The sequence below is a fragment of the Mastigoproctus giganteus genome, chromosome 12 (genome assembly GCF_048544385.1).
Source record: "Mastigoproctus giganteus isolate SK-2022 chromosome 12, ASM4854438v1, whole genome shotgun sequence".
Lineage (NCBI taxonomy): Eukaryota > Metazoa > Arthropoda > Arachnida > Uropygi > Thelyphonidae > Mastigoproctus > Mastigoproctus giganteus.
Window position 1 is genome coordinate 74,194,672 of NC_143586.1, and position 16,346 is coordinate 74,211,017.

Below are 16,346 nucleotides of genomic sequence, written 5' to 3' on the forward strand. Positions count from 1 at the left end.
AATACTTAGTTAAATATAAATTTTTAAAAATTTATATCAATTTTTAATGAATTTTTCAATATTTAAAAAAATTAATTTTATTGCAGTTTTTAAATTTGAAAATATTTATAATATTTATTTTATTTTCTACTTCTTTTAATTTTCTTAAGAAATTTAAAATTTTGTTATTTATTAATCAATTAAATCTTAATTTTATAAGTTTTATTTTTTAACTGTTAATTTTAAAAAATAAATCGAACAATTTTTATACAAATAAAAATAGATTATCTTAAAATAAGTGGAAGATAAACAAGTAAAATTCCTTTTTTTTAATTTTATAATATTCAAACATAAAATTATGGCCGGCGCTTAAACTCCATTTGTTAATCGGAGTCCATTCAGTCAAGGACGTATCAAAACTGCCCACGATTTTCAGAGCTGGTATTACTATTTATGATTCTGGACTTCTTCAATGGCAGCATTTAGGAAATCGTAAATGGAAAACTTTACAAATAATGGAAACTTCAGCAGACGAGTCTCCATTTCATTAAGCCCCATCATCTGTTCAACTTTATTTTCTCCAAATCACGAAGATTTGGTGCTCTATGGTATTTTATGTTCATGGCTCTATCGTAGTATGTTTGTGTGTTTTGCTGTCTTAAAATGGGAAGGATCGCGCCTAAGCGATGACCTCAAAACTGAATACAGAAGATTCGAGAGGTTGGGGAATATCCACTGGTATCAGCCCTTCCGTTTCAAACACCTTCAGATTGCTGTTTTATCCATTAGCGCAGCTAGGAGTACTAGGAGAGTGGAAAAATTTCATCTGTGGGTGCTCCATGACGAATCTTAAATTAGAAGTGGAGTTTTATTACCATGGAGCTCATCTTTCTCATTGTAGAGGCCTGGTAATATTTCAGTAGGTACTGAGTGTAAGCGACTTAAAGTCTAGTTGTTCCTGAGAACTTCAGCACACTTTTCAGTTTATAGAAGTATTTCTATTCTTAAATAATGTAATATAACATAAAATCTCGCACCATGAACAAGGGGTGCTTTCCTTTTAGATCTGAAATGATTATGGCGAGTAGCGGTTGACATTGTTAGATGTGTTTATGTGTGCAAGATACTTGCAAAGCTAACAGCCTTGGAAAGTGATTTATGGAGAGCATAAATTTTGTTATCAATATTTTTATGGGATGCCAGATACTGCATTTCAGTCTTGGCACCGGAATCACTCCAAGAAGAAATACTGCAATAGTTTGGGATAAAGAAAACAATCTTAAACAAATGTATTTTTACTGGACTGTAGATTAGCCATAGATTTGATAGTTCAATATTTTTGGATCTAATGTAACCAGTAGTGATAGATTACCAATGTTTTAAATATCGATAAATCAAAGAGAATTGAGATGTACAGTAAGACGGTTCTCTACATAAAATAAATCACTGCAAAATCGGATTTGTCTTAGCACATCCGATTTATCGGATGTGCTAAGAAAAATAGCTACTTCATCTACAGTTAAGAACTAGTAGGGATACATTTTCTGATGCATTTTATAATCATTTCCATCGAATGTACTTAGCCAACATGTGGTGAAGGTGACTCAAGGATTTAAAGCATCACAAGGTGTTCAAAACAAGACGAGAGGTCGGACGATGTTACTTTTCGATGGTGCTGTTTACTTAGTAGGAAGTCTGATGTATACTATATTGATCATTTCTTCATTAACTCGGAGAACTTCAGCCAGATAGCCCGAAGAAGCTCCTGAAAGTCAACCTGTTTATGTTGAACGAGAAAGCTAATATTATTTAAGTGGAGAAATGTAGCAATGGAAGCTGGATATTTAGTTGCCTGACATTCTCATATGCCTTTCGGTGAATCAGTGGAAACTCAACATCTCTTTGAACATTCCACAAGAAAAGTCAAAGGTAGGTGGCCTTGTGCATCCTACGTGCTTGTCTGTCTCTATAAATGACAACAGGGTGGAATAAACAACTGAGTTAGACGATCTTTATGACATGTGACATACTAGCTTCTATAGATGTTTCATCCTTCTTATTTATCCAGTAATTGCAGCGTATATGAGCGCCCTAGAAAGAGGGGGAAGTTTGTAGCTTCGTTTCTGTCTATAATATAGCGCATAGTTGCGTCAGAGGCCATCACGATGATGCAGCTGGTATGTATTCCTATCTTCCACTTATTTTGTGGAGATAAGCTGTTGTAGTTTTGAAATAGTTCTCCCTGGAATTTTTGACGTTGGGGTTAAGACTAATGATGGGTGAAAATGTTAAATTTCTGTAAAGCAATCAGATGCACTTAAAGCAGTTTTCAAAATCAGATATAAATATCAAGCTTGATAATTAACTGTTGGAATAAATTAGAATATAGATAATAGACCTGGGTTCGATTCTCCTTGCAACTCGGATCTTCTGAATGCTTTTTAATATAGGAAAACCCTACGTTTTCCTGAGGTTTTCCCCCTTTTTCATTTGCAAATAGACAAAAACGATACAAGAACACATCTGACGCAGACTCCTCATGACTTGCTGATCCTTGTGGCCTCTTCTCCATACACTATTGAAAATATCCATAACTCTAAAGCGACGTTGTCATTGATTTCAATAAAATTCGAGACTTTAAACATCGTTTAAAGTTGGAGAAAATTTATAAAACTGATGGGGAATTTAACACAAAAACTCTGATTTCTTCACTCCATATTCCATTTCACTGATATCACTTTAATTAAGCTGTTCACACAGGGCTATCTAAATATTCCGACTGTTTATATAAAAGTGTGGTGGTATATCAGTATTTTTTTCACTTTATTCTAAGGATTTTTTACAATACGCAGAAGGAAAAACCACGGGACAGACAGGCATTTGAATATCAGATATGAGTTACGTAGAATGAACTTAAAACGAGCGACGTGACCCAGTGACCGCCAATCAAGGACGAACTCAAAGTTACAAGCCAAGACTAATGCCGTTACGCAATTTCCAGAAAAACACGTAGATCTGACATGGTGTAATGGTGCAGAGAGCCGCTAAACACAGTGTTGTCTTACTAAGTCAGTTTTAAGGTCTCGCGCTCCAAAGGCCACATTTGGATATCGAAGTTCAGTGGAGCAATTTGTTGTGTTGGTGGTGGTGGTGCCCCGCTGCAGGGATGATGTATTTTCTGAGGTGATCACCGAGGGTGTAGTTTAACCACAATATTATGTGCCAGTATCACAGATTATCCGCTACATCCTGATAGCTGAATCTGTTTACAGAGATTAAAATAACCCGCTATTTTCTCACACAAGCTTCGCTTTCTCTATCTTCACAGGTCCGGAATATTTGTTTATTCACTAAGCGTATTTTTAGTTCGGAGAGAGCCGTTTGTAAAAGCAGCGGACAGGAAAAATGATCCTAGTATTCACGGCAGTCCAAAGTTAATTGATTTGCGCAAGGCACTCCATTCTGCCAATTAGAGAACTAGCTTGTCAGTTGATTTGTAACTGATACGTTTTGTAATCTTTTATTTTAAAAGTTTGGTGTCAATTATACACTGTTTTGGAGTTGTACTACGTTATGTATACATTGTTAAATAAGATTAAATGTTTCCTGACGATTTTCTGATCCCATATCCTCAGTTGGATTTCTATTGTGCCAATAGAAATCCAACAATTATTATTCCTCTGTACGACCGTCCGCATGTAATAACTCGACTTCTGGTGAGTGTATTTTAACAATATTTTATATTTGGCTCTCTACACACTTTTTAAGATATGAAAAGTAGCTTCATCTTAAGATGTGATGCCTTTAAAAAAATCTTTGCCTTTCTCAATTCGATCAAAACACTCAAATATTTTCCAGGTTGTCCTGCCATTTATTTTTATTGACTGCAGCAGCTGCATCTTGTATACATGCGAAAGGAATCACACCAAACACTTTGTATAGTGTTGAATGCGGAATTTCTAACTGACAGGTGGAATCCCTTGTGGACATTTGTCGTACATGCTCTGTCCTTCAGAGGCATTCGAACTCTCCTGAAGGAATTTATAGGGAGCAAGGATCGGTACCTCTAAGGCTGAGTCTGCTACAATAAGTTACAAAGCGGTACTTGGATAACCACTCACTGCAGTGCTCCCTCTTGTGGTGACACATTTTCACTAATTATGTTACTTCTTAGAGGAACCACCCACTGAGTTTGTTCAACATTTGTAAAACTATTTTTGTTTTTCTAGATAATGCAACAAACCATTTTCTTTGACTTATTTAATTTTTATGGGTATTAGCTTACTTGAGAAATACGTGTATTGTCTTCATGTCCATACGTATATAATAACTTGACTACCACTGGGCAGATTTTCATGATTTGCGCTTTTTAAAAATGATTTAAGTTTTCCAAAATTTCCTTAAAATCGGATCAATGCAGCAACTATTATTTTATTATTATTATTTTTTTTTCATCCTTATTTAATAATTCGATTCCCATTTTTATTAAATTTTATTTTTGGGCCTTTTAGAAAGATTTGTTGACCGTCCAAAATTTTATTAAAATTGTGTCAACTCAATCCAACAATTATTATTCCCCAGTACGTCCGTCCGCATGTAATAACTGGACTTCTGGTGAATGTATTTTAACAATACAGTATTTTATATTTGGCTCTCTTGGAACGATTTGTCAAACCACACTAAATTTAATTAAAATCGGACCAATAGAAATCTGGCAATTATTATTATTTATCATTTATTATTTTTATATAGCTTTTGGTGACAATCGCATTTGAAAGTGTTTTTGAAATACGATTTGCAGGGAGCAAGTTGGGATAGAATAGTCTAAAAACTATCGGAAACCGACCCCTGCAGAAACTCCTGGGTCCAGGACTTCTCAATCAGCGGTCCAATTACTGTGAACAGACAGGCCAAACTCTTAAGTACGTGAAATATCTTTCTAATTGAGGGTTCTATGAACAAAACAGTGCTGGAAATTCGAAATCAGTGTTAAAAATGCAATTTCTGTTCACTGTCTCTGAGCCTTAGTTTGATTTATCTCCTTATCCCTTTTGTATTTGTCATTAATAATTTAGAAGTATTATGTCACATCTGTCCATTTTTTCCTAAAATGCCATGGAAATAAAAGACGCAGTTGCTATTGCGTATACTTTCCTCCTGTTTTTCTGGACGTTAGGAAATATCCCCTATTAGGAGACTTTCTGGTATTTCCTTATATCATCTGTCCACTTAACAGTTCTAAATATAGTTCAACCTCGTTTACTTCTTCTTTCTACTCTGTGAACTATCGCCACACTCTAGTTGTTGCACGAAGATGTGCTTGGATAAATATGTCAATAAAAGTATCGAATGAAATTTCCATTTCCTTTCTTTCAATTTAATCGGTGACGTATTCTTATGAAAGAAGTTCCATTTTTGTTTGTAATAATGGTGGACGTAGTGAACAAAATAGTGGTTATTTGAATTGCCGTATTTACTCATGTAAGCGTCGTAGTTTTGTATTCCAGTTTAGCAGTCTAAAAATAGATGGTGCTGATGATGCGAGAAATTTTTAAGTTGTAAAAATGGTATGGCAATTTTATTCGTCAGACTGCCCAAGTTCATAATATCAAAAATCAATGAAGTTTTTATGAAACAGCTTTCAGGGATAAATACACCTATTAATGACGCGAGGAGATAACGAACCATTTAATTAATTGATCACATTTTGAATTGAATAAGCCTTTTGAGGTTTTTTTTAGAAATTTTAATGATAGACTGCTTTCGTGATTTGTTCATCTGCTCTAGACACGTGGTGAGATTATTTCTTAACATTATCTCCTGTTTTCTCATCTCCAAGAGCCTTCCAGTTAAATTGCTTTGCTTACATAATGGAGTGTCATTCGTCACTTTCCAGGTGTTGTCAGAGTCTTGGTATTTCATTATCTTTAAGGCCCAGTTCCTTTTGCTTTTCTTAGGTGGTCGATATTTTGCCATTACTCTCCACTTTAATCCTACTTTCATATCGGTGACAGTTGCTAATACATCTCAGTGGCTTTGATATCTTAACGAGCAGCGATTCCTTTTCTTTAATTTTTTTTTCTCAGCTTGTCTAAATTATCAGTGAACTCGTGCCATTTTGAATCTTCACAATTTCCAGTTGCTAGAATATCATTCAAACGTCGAAAAAAATAATTAAGGTAAGTTAAAACTAGATGCAATAGTTAATTAAAATTAAAAATTGCATTATAAAATTTAAGACTTCATTTTCTTAATTTTTAATGAGATGAACGTTTGTTCAATAAAAATTTCATCTCATAAGAATCCAAATACGTGCCATATTCCATAAAATCGTTTTCTGTGTTATTCAGTCTTAGCTGTAAAGCAATTATTAATTTATTTCATATTAAATCTAGAAGAAATATTAAAGTACAGACAAAATTGGTTATAGAGACTTCTCCCTTAGATGTCGTGAAACCTAGTTGGGGGGGGGGGGTTGTATTACAAACTGTTCAAAACAAAATTAGCTATAATTTAAATTTAATTAAAAATATGCAAATTATAAACTCTTTTATACATTTTTAAATATGTAAAGGTAGTAACTGTGCTGTAAACAGACAAGTGCAGCTTTTACTGTACAAGATCTGATGAAAAACTGCCACTAAGGAGGTTAGGGTTTATTTATTTATTAATTATTAATTAATTAGCTAATGCAAATCGAGTATGGAAATTTTATCTTCTTTTCCTTTTTAAGTAAAGCATCACCATATAATATTCCTTGATAGACCTACACGTAAACATGGTTTAAAGTCTTTATTTTTCTTCCTAAAAGAGTGCATTTTTATTTTAACACAAAAGACGACATTTGCTCCTTCCTAATTGATTCACAATAACGGAAGTTTTTCTTAATCAATTATTCATAAATTGTTGTAGCCATCAGTTTCCAGTAAGTAGCTCTTATAAATTCAAGGTAATGCGAACCATGTCTGAGATCATATATTAATTATTGTGGTAATAGGAAACAGGAGAAAATGCGTTAAAAAATGTACTCTGTTTCTCCTGCTGTTTCAAAGAAAAATACTCCCATTACAGTGAATATTCAATACCCTATTTGAATACTAAAAAACCTGAAAGATTAGCTATTTAACTATTCAATGCTTGCGAAGTAATTATTTCGTTGCCACACCTCAGATGGCTACTGTTGCATCATACGAGTAACCTTGTTCTCCTTTCTCTGCCATTTTTTTTTCTTTTTTTTCCCTTATAATAAATTCCACTGGCGAATAGTGTTTGTGAGCTTCCAAAGGATTAAACAATTTGATGTAATTTATTGAGAGTTTTATTTGGCCGTCCACTTATGTCGTTGCATACTTAACAAGATTAAAGCGTGGCTTTTCGTGTTAAGAATTATTGGCAATCCTCAGATAATTTACATATTTCTTATTGATTACGAAGCCAACGCCTATTCCTAGAGTTAAGCCATACGTAGTGTTTATAGAAAAACAGTCGATTAGTTTAAATTTTAAATTCATATTTAGTTCATTTATAAAATTTCTCTACTTTTTTATATAAATTATTAAAATATAACAAAATTTGTTTATTTTCTTACATCAGTAGCTGGAGAGAAAAAGAAAATGAAAAAAAGCCATTCAGGGAAAATAAAAATTTAGATCAATTTTCTAGAAGAATTTTTGTGAAAGTTATTTTGGTATTCTATTGTTTGCAGTATTCATAATAGAATTATGAATAAATTAGTTAATGCACGTGGTGTGTTGCATGTCAGGCATGATTTATGAAAAATAAAAAAGCATGCGCGAACAGAGAGAATTTTGCTTATGCGCATCCGCCATATTGTCCATTCATTGCTCCAACCAGCGCAGGCAATGAACAATATCCAGTTACAATGCATGAAAAAATTAATAATTTCCAGATTTCTTTTGGTCCGATTTTAATGAAATTTAGAACGGCTGGACAAATCTTTTTGAAAGACCAAAATATAAAATTTCATGAAAATCCTTCCACTGGGAGTCGAGTTGTTATATGACGAACGGACGTGGTGAAGATAGTAGCCGCAATATGCTAAAGCTCTCCTAATTTAAATAAGTTTAAAAAAGAAAATTCATTTAACTGTGAACACCATTTAGAGATTATTGGATTATATAAATCCGATTATAACATTGTAATGCGAACAAAGTTTACTCCGATTAAATTAAAAAGCCGAACTTTACCAATTTCTACTCTGTGTTTCGAAATTCAACACGCCATAAAATGGAAACATTAAATACTGTTTGTATAAGTGAGAGTTAATTTTAAACTCCTCTTAACATAAATTTTCTCAAAGCATCAGAGATAACGTTAATTTGGCTTACTTGTTCTAGATAAACAATAACATAAACAACCAACTTTTGTTTTTTTTTAAATGAAATGTTTAAAAATACGATAAATAAAATGTGATTGGGCGGGTATTTACTATTCAGGGAGACCTACTATCAAAGACCTTTATCCGATTCTATAGTTTCTTAGGCAATGGTCTCATTAGCAGCGTTTCACAAATGACTGAACAAATCCATACATAAGACGAACCTAGCGTTATTACGTTTTTAGATGGCAATATGTTTTCAATGTGCTGAAACTTCACAACAAAATACTGCGTAGTTTGTGTTTTTCTTCAGTAAAATAAATCTCTAAAGGATTACAAGCGTTAAGAATGTTTTATTTGGTGCTGCTCGAGACTTCGTATCCTTTTGAACGCTAATACTCTTTGTAGAAACAAATTTTCAGTAAAAGAAATTTGTAGCTTTCCTTCGGAGTCGATGTTCAAAGAACAAGTGTGTTGTCGACAGCATTATGAATCATTAGCGCAGGTGCCATGGGCTGTCTTTGCTTTCATCCTTCAGATAGTAAATCGAAAAAAACCTAGACATACCAAGGTTAAGCTTATGGAAATACTCTCCCACCTTCTCCTCAACATCCTAATTACTTTCCTCAAATACACAAATGCTTCGAATAAATTTTTCATTTATTATTAATCTCTCTCTCTGTTCAGTAAATATGCTGTTAGCAGGAACCGATCATTAAAATTTCTTTTAGTTATTCTCAGATTTTCTAGGCTTTCTAATGATGACCAAAATTTGAGTTTTATAGATTTTTCAATTATGATGGTGGTAGGAGTGATAAGCGCCAAGGCCACGAAGGCTCTGAGGCGTCATTATAGTATGTATGTAATTGCGTGCATTCTTCGGTCGGTTTGCTGTTTGATGGACGAAAAAATAAACCGAGTTTCTGGGAGGGGGAGGAACCTGTTGTGGGGAGACTGGTGATTATATCCATGTGCTATCCGAGAGGACATTTATCGATTATCTCAGTTCAGTACAACTTTTATCATTTTAAAATACTCTCACGATGTTAGTAGACGATCCAAAGAATTTAATATAAAGATTTAATTTTGATAATTACATATTTTATATTTGTATATATGTGAACAACATCAAGAGAAGTATATCTGTACCTTTTGATACTCTACATATGAATATCATTACAACATAACAGTCGGCTGTACTTCCTCTTTATTGACCTCTGTGAATACTAAATACAACCGTTTAAATCGTCAAAACAACAGTTTTGGAGGTCACCACTTTAAATGCGTTGAACACAGGTTGAGTATTAATATTCAAACCACATAAATTCAGTAAGTTCTATTACAGCTAATCAAGAAGGCCAAATTGACATTTCCTTTAGCGTTTGGAATACGAAGCAACACCCATTAACTCTACTAAGCTAGAGATATGCGGTAAGTTCAGAGGATGACTAGGGTGGAAAGCGTCGCTAGACTTCCCCGCTTTTGGTGGTTGAAAATGAGATTTTCAAATTTCCCTTGATGAGGCAAGTGGAGGTTCAACAGCGTCATGCTTTTTCGCAGTCATTCCGGTTTCAATGGAAATTTAAATTTGGTCCGTGCAGTCACGTTCCACGTTGTTCAAAATCTTTGACAGTCTTTTTTATTACGTTCGTTACATTTTCATGATGAAGAATGGTGGTATTGGTTCTGATATGCAAGGGTGGTGGTAATTTGACTCCAAATAACGTCTGGTAATGCAGACAAATTCTTTAGTTTCTTTTTCATTATTATCACAAAGTTTTTCGAATCCGATATCGGTTTTTACGTAATAACGCCTACTTGTTTCTGCAAGTGGATGGAAGACAAATTGATTAAGATTTCAAGAAAATATAGAACAACGGGGAGGTCGGAAGGGGGAGGAAATAAAGTACTCAAAAGTCAACGATACAAAATAGCGGTTTCGTCTGTCTTTTCATCCCTGCTTTCATTACTTGCAAATAATTTGTTATAGCAGATATAAAATCGAAAAGCTTGTTTTGCAAATTTTAATGGTAACATGAATACCATTGACATAAATCATCGTGATCGCACCTTTTTAATTTTCGTGAGAATATACGCTATAATAAATTAAAATGCAGTTAAATAATTTACTGATCAACACCAAAAATGTTTTTGGCTTGAAAATATTAAATTATTCTAAATTTCAGCATGAGAAAAGCGAATATAACATTTATGCTAGCTCTCGGTTCCACGACATAACCCCTCTTATGATTCAGTGGAATATTGGTGAATACTAGGGAATTTTGGAGTCTAGAGAATAGATAGGGTGGTAACACTGAAACAGGAACCGATACGCCATTTTTCAGGTTTATGGACAAAAATTACGTAAAAAGCAAGGATGCCACGTAAATGTATTAACAGTGTTGACAATTTTTGTTATGTGTGTGGTGAAGTGAAATTTTCCACTCAGAAACGCCAATTGACTCCACTTGTGAAGACAGCCTACTACCATTATTTTGGCTGTAAGATAGGGGATGAAGACAAACCCTGAGCACCTTATATTTGCTGCAACACATGTGGTGTAAATCTCCTTGGATGGTTGAATAACAAAGGCCAATGCTTTTTGCCATCCCAATGATTTGGAGGGAGCCTTCAAATCATGTAAATGACTGTTCTTTCTGCATGGTACCTCCTCTTCATCATGGCATGTCAAAAAAAAAAAAAAAAGAGGAAGAAGTGGACTGTGGAATACTCCAACATCTCGTCAGCTATCCGACCAGTGGCACATGGGGATGGTCTGCCTGTACCTCACCCTCCAAAGAGTACACTTTGGAGTCTGATGAAGATGGGGACAGTGTGAGGAATGATGGTCAACCTGGGCCTTCAACATCACTGGTTCCTGATTTTGTGCCAGAACCTGAGTCGTTGAATGAGTCACACAGAATCACTCAAGGTGAACTAAGTGATATAATTTGAGACCTAGATCTATCGAAAGATAAAGCAGAACGTCTGGGATCAAGGCTCCAACAAGTGGAATCTTCTGCAACCAAATGTCAAGGTTGAAGATGTCAGATGTCAATGTACAGGAGCAGTCAGAATGATTTGACTTCATATTTTAAAAGTGAAAACAACCTTGTTACCTGCTATGATGTCAATAGTTTGATGACAGCTTTGAATGTGGAGCACAACCCACGGGACTATTCATAAAGTTTAAAAGCTGTTTTGCTCCACAATGGCAACGCTCTTCCTTCAATTCGTCTAGGCCATAATTCTGGAAACAAAGTACAAAGACCATTAATGGCAGATTTGTGGAGACCTGAAGGTGATTGCAATACTGCTGGGCATGCAGTTGGGATACACGAAGTACTGGTGTTTCTTGTGTGAGTGGGACAGTCGGGCTAGGTCCTCACACTACAAGAGAAAAGTCTGGCCTATAAGGGAAATTCTGCGCCGCGGGGAAAAATGACCAGAACTCTAGTTGATTGAAGCAAAATTCTTCTGCCCCCTTTACTCATCAAACTGGGACTCATGAAGAACTTTGTTACGGGGATGAACCAGGATGGAGAAGCTTTCGAGTACCTGAGAGGACAATTTCCACTGTTGAGTGATGCTAAGATTAAGGAAGGAATCATTCTTTGTCCGCAAATTCGTGAACTTTTAAAGGATGAAAAATTTGAGTGAGTCCTCCAGGGTAATGAGAATGCCGCTTGGGAAGCCTTTAAAAGTGTTATGCATGACTTCCTGGGAAACCGAAGAGCTGGAAACTATGTTGAGACTGTGAACAACCTTCTAGAAAAGTATCATCAATTAGGCTGCAACATGTCTCTGAAAATCCACTTTCTCGACTCTCATCAGGACTTCTTCCGTGACAACTGTGGTGCAGTGAGTGACGTAGCACGGTGAGCGATTCCACCAAGACATTTCAGCAATGGAAAGAAGATATTAGTGTAGGTGGACCGCTTCTATGCTTGTTTACTACTGTTGGACAGTTACAAGAGATGCCCCGGAATGGAATATAAGCGAAAAGAAGGCGCTGTCGTGAACAGGCCGCATCCACATTTTGAGAAACTACTTTTGGTTCTTGTGCAATTTTCTTGTGTTCTTGTTTTTTTACGTTTTAATTAAAAACAACTGCAATTTAGGTTGTATCAAGAAAATGTAAATATGAGATTGTTTTAATATTACTTTTCACTCCGACTACTGCTGAAATTGCTATATTCTTAGACAATAGCGAAAGTACTGTATCTCAAAAACTAGAGCTAATAAAAAATTTCTGAAGTCATATTCGTTTTTCTCGGCCCAAAATTAGTAAAATTTGCCTATTTTAAGAAAGGAAACAAATTGAAAGAATGTTTTTGTTGAACAGTGTAATTATTCATTGAGGTTGAGAGATTAACGTGAACTAAAACACTTGCTAATGGCGAAGGTCCTCACATCATAATAACTAATGGTGTTACTACTGGTAAAAATAAAGGACTATTTACAGAAATGTATACAGTAGAATAAACAAAGAGATACACTACTGGAATTGGAGTTGGTTTGTAAGAGACATTCATCATTATTGAAGCGGCTTAGGGTTGGCATCATGTTCGACTGTCCGAAGCATCTAAATGGGCAGGAACCAACCTATGAACAACCAGCCACTTAGGGTTTGCCTCTTTTCAGTTCGTTTGTTAATTCTTTGGTATATTTGAGCTGACGTGGCTTTCAGTGACGAGACCAGCCAGAAGCATCGGTTGCAAAAACTTAGTTCCATTAAGCCCATCTGGCTACTGTGCCATCCAGGATTTGCAATTTGTAATATATCTATTTTTATGTATTCATTTACTAATAAACAGATGTATTTTCTAGCCCTCGCGGGTAGTACAGTTGGTGGAATCACCGACCATCTTACAAATGGTGGAAAAACCTGAGTTCAGATCCCATCAATGATGCCAGGAATTATGGAACTTTCTCACAACATGGCTGAGTTAGTCGGTCTCAGACGAGGTTAGCATGGTTTTCCCTCCCGGAAACTCTGGTATTCTTGAGCAAACAGAGAAATCGACCATGCAAAACCCAACAACAACGAATAATGTCTTAATTTCCCCAACGTTTGTATATAACCCTGCTGAATGCATCTAATGACTAATTCTAATGACGCTACTTTCTGTACACGGATAAGCCTGTCTTGCCTGTGATCTGATTCCCAACGATTCCTTATCTGGAGTGAATGTATAATCCGTGCAGTCTATCATTTGAGCAAAAAATGGTATATTTTCAGTGAATATATATTGTCTGGGGTAATGTCGCAGGTTGCGATGTTCATTCATAGGGCACGGTTAGTTAATAGCATCTGAATGAGAAGGATTTCAACCGCGTGTACTAGACCTCCAAGAGGTCTAGTACACGTTCGTAACCTTTATCTGATTGATCATGTGAGTAGCACTCTGGACATGTGTGTTGTTCCTCAACTGGCGCATCCAGTGACGCTCTACTAACTGGAATATGTACTGAATGGGGAGCGATTAGAATTTCATGAATCAGCAGATCGGTTGTATTCCACTGTGATGTGAAAATTGCTTAGCGATGGGACGAAACCACACACCGTACTAGAGATCCGCCTTCATGACGCCTGTATGAGTTAACTGACTACAAAATTTATTTTCTCCATTTTTTTTAAAATTCGATATAGAAGTCTTTGGTTTTTATAAACTCGAGTTTTTGCTGTTTGTTTTCTTTAAACAAAAAAGTAAAATCTAATGTAATGTTGGGGGATAACAGCTTCCATTTTCTGCGACCGCATTCATCAGTGAAAATTCACTTTCTGATACGATATTAGAGCTCAATCACTTCAGGAAGCTTTCTTTGGGGTTTTGAGCTAAATACTGTTAAAGTCGCATCCATTTTCCTGAGTTATTTTCACAACACAGTAAAGAACATACATTTTATGAAGGGGTCCTCACAAACTGAAGATAAATAATAATAAAAATAACATTTCTACATTTCTTTGTTTAAACTTTTTTCAGTACATAGTTTAGTTACCAACTGACCCCATTTTAAAAGCGTGGACGAAATTCCTCCTCTGTTTCATTAATTAAGATATCATTTCATGTTTTCCAAATATCAGTCTGTTTAATTTAGATGTGGACGAGATTATGTATTCCCATTTTCAATATAAACATGTTGAAAATTGACATACATAACCAGGGACCTGAAATAAATAGAATTATGTACGATGGGCAAATTTACATATGAAATGTTTTCTGTTAGCATTTAACATAAGGTAAGAAGACAATGCGGGAGGACTTGACGTATTTTTAGATTTTCTTTCAGTCGGTAATCGAACAAACACATTAATCGATGTACCCGTATAAGAACCATTTGGGAAAAAAGAAAAAAAAACTTATTTTTTGTACCACATCACAAGGAATTTTAAGTCTTTATATTCCAAAAGAGCTACAGGGAATGGTACAGGGTTGTTTCTGCACACGGTTTGTGGATATTTTAATGAATTATATTTTTGTAGTTCAAAGAAAAACATTCCCAACCTTAATTAATATACATTATTTGTATACGGTACACTGATAGTCTATTATAATATTATTACATAGACTTATATTGATATTGCGATTAGTTTTATTCGAATCTTTAGTTAATTTTTAAAATCAGAGTTTCATCTGTACAAAATTGCATTAACTTTATTATTAAGTTGTAAGCCTTGTTATGATCTTGTTATGTTATGTTATTATTAGGCTTGGAGTAATTTTCTTCGAAAAACAGGAAGTCCAAAAACCATATTGGAAACCTTATGACTCATTATCTATCCACAATGGTTGCATGTTCCTTAGTATTTGTTCAACACGTCAATCAAATAGCAAGATCCATTAACTTGGTTCTATGAGAATTGTTACGAGTTAAGAAACTACATCTGAGGTTCACGTTTCCCATCTATGGAATAATCACGTACATACACAAAAACAAAATTCGTAGCCTTGTAATAGTCCTATTAATAGGTTAGCTAACAGGAGATTTCGTAATTTCGATCGTAGCCAACTCAGCTAAAAGTAAAGTGATAACCCATTACCGTAATGTTTCTCTTTGAATTCTACTTTAGGGCAGTTAAGAAATATTTTTTTAAAAATTAACAAATAACGGATTGCTTTCGTAATGTTTATTAGATCACCAGTATGTTTACGAAGAGTTTAAAGTTAGATTTTTAAACAAATAAGAAGGTAAAAAAAAAGCAACAACTTTGAAAGACTTTGTTACTGTTGAGAAATTAAACTGGGCTTACTGAATTCCGGTAATTTGAAGCTAACAAGCTTCAGTTGTAAGAAACTATATTTAATAATATTCTGATTATCCAGAAACCTTTTCACGAATTATTACTCCATCACTAAGTAACTTACATCCCAAAATTGAGCTAAAAGATACGTTTATAAGTTTTTAATAATTGTTTATTAAATTAGACCTTGTTGTTATGACATAAGATTTTCAGTTCCAGGTAGAAACACCTGAAGAAGAAAGCTTTTTAATAGAACTGAATACGAAGAATGAATCCTATTATCAGGATTTTTTAAATCTAGTAAATAATTTTAACCTCGATCCTTATATAAACAAATACGAATATTCAATTATTTATTTTTTTTTAAGAACATGCGCTTTAAACTGAATCGGGCTTAATCAGTTATGTAACTTCAGTGAGGCATTTATTATTTTGTATTTTTTAGTTTAAACTAAAACTCTAGTTTTCTGTAATGTACTGCTGTGTACAGCATAACTGTACCCATTGTACCGGAATTTTATGATCTTCAAGTAATCCGTCAAACGTAACTTCTTGAGAACGAAATGATAATTTATTTCCAAAATAAAAGGTGTGTTTCTCGTAGTGAAGTAATTTAATGCAAATATTTGCACTCCTGGAGAGACAGAGAGAGAAAACTATATAGCATTAATGCACACTTAGTGTAAAATACAGTTAAATATAGAATTTATATTAAAAATAAAATTCCCGTTGTATTTTGAATATAACATATTAAATCTGTTCAACACATTTTACTTCTTCCAA

The 16,346-nt window shown here is 34.5% G+C and overlaps 1 protein-coding gene across 6 annotated transcripts in view; it reads left to right on the forward strand.

Annotated features, from left to right (window-relative positions):
• The window catches only part of LOC150077201 (solute carrier organic anion transporter family member 74D-like), a 271,883-nt gene that overhangs the window by 225,238 nt on the left and 30,299 nt on the right, over nucleotides 1-16,346 (forward strand). The gene's annotated exons all lie outside the window — the stretch shown is intronic.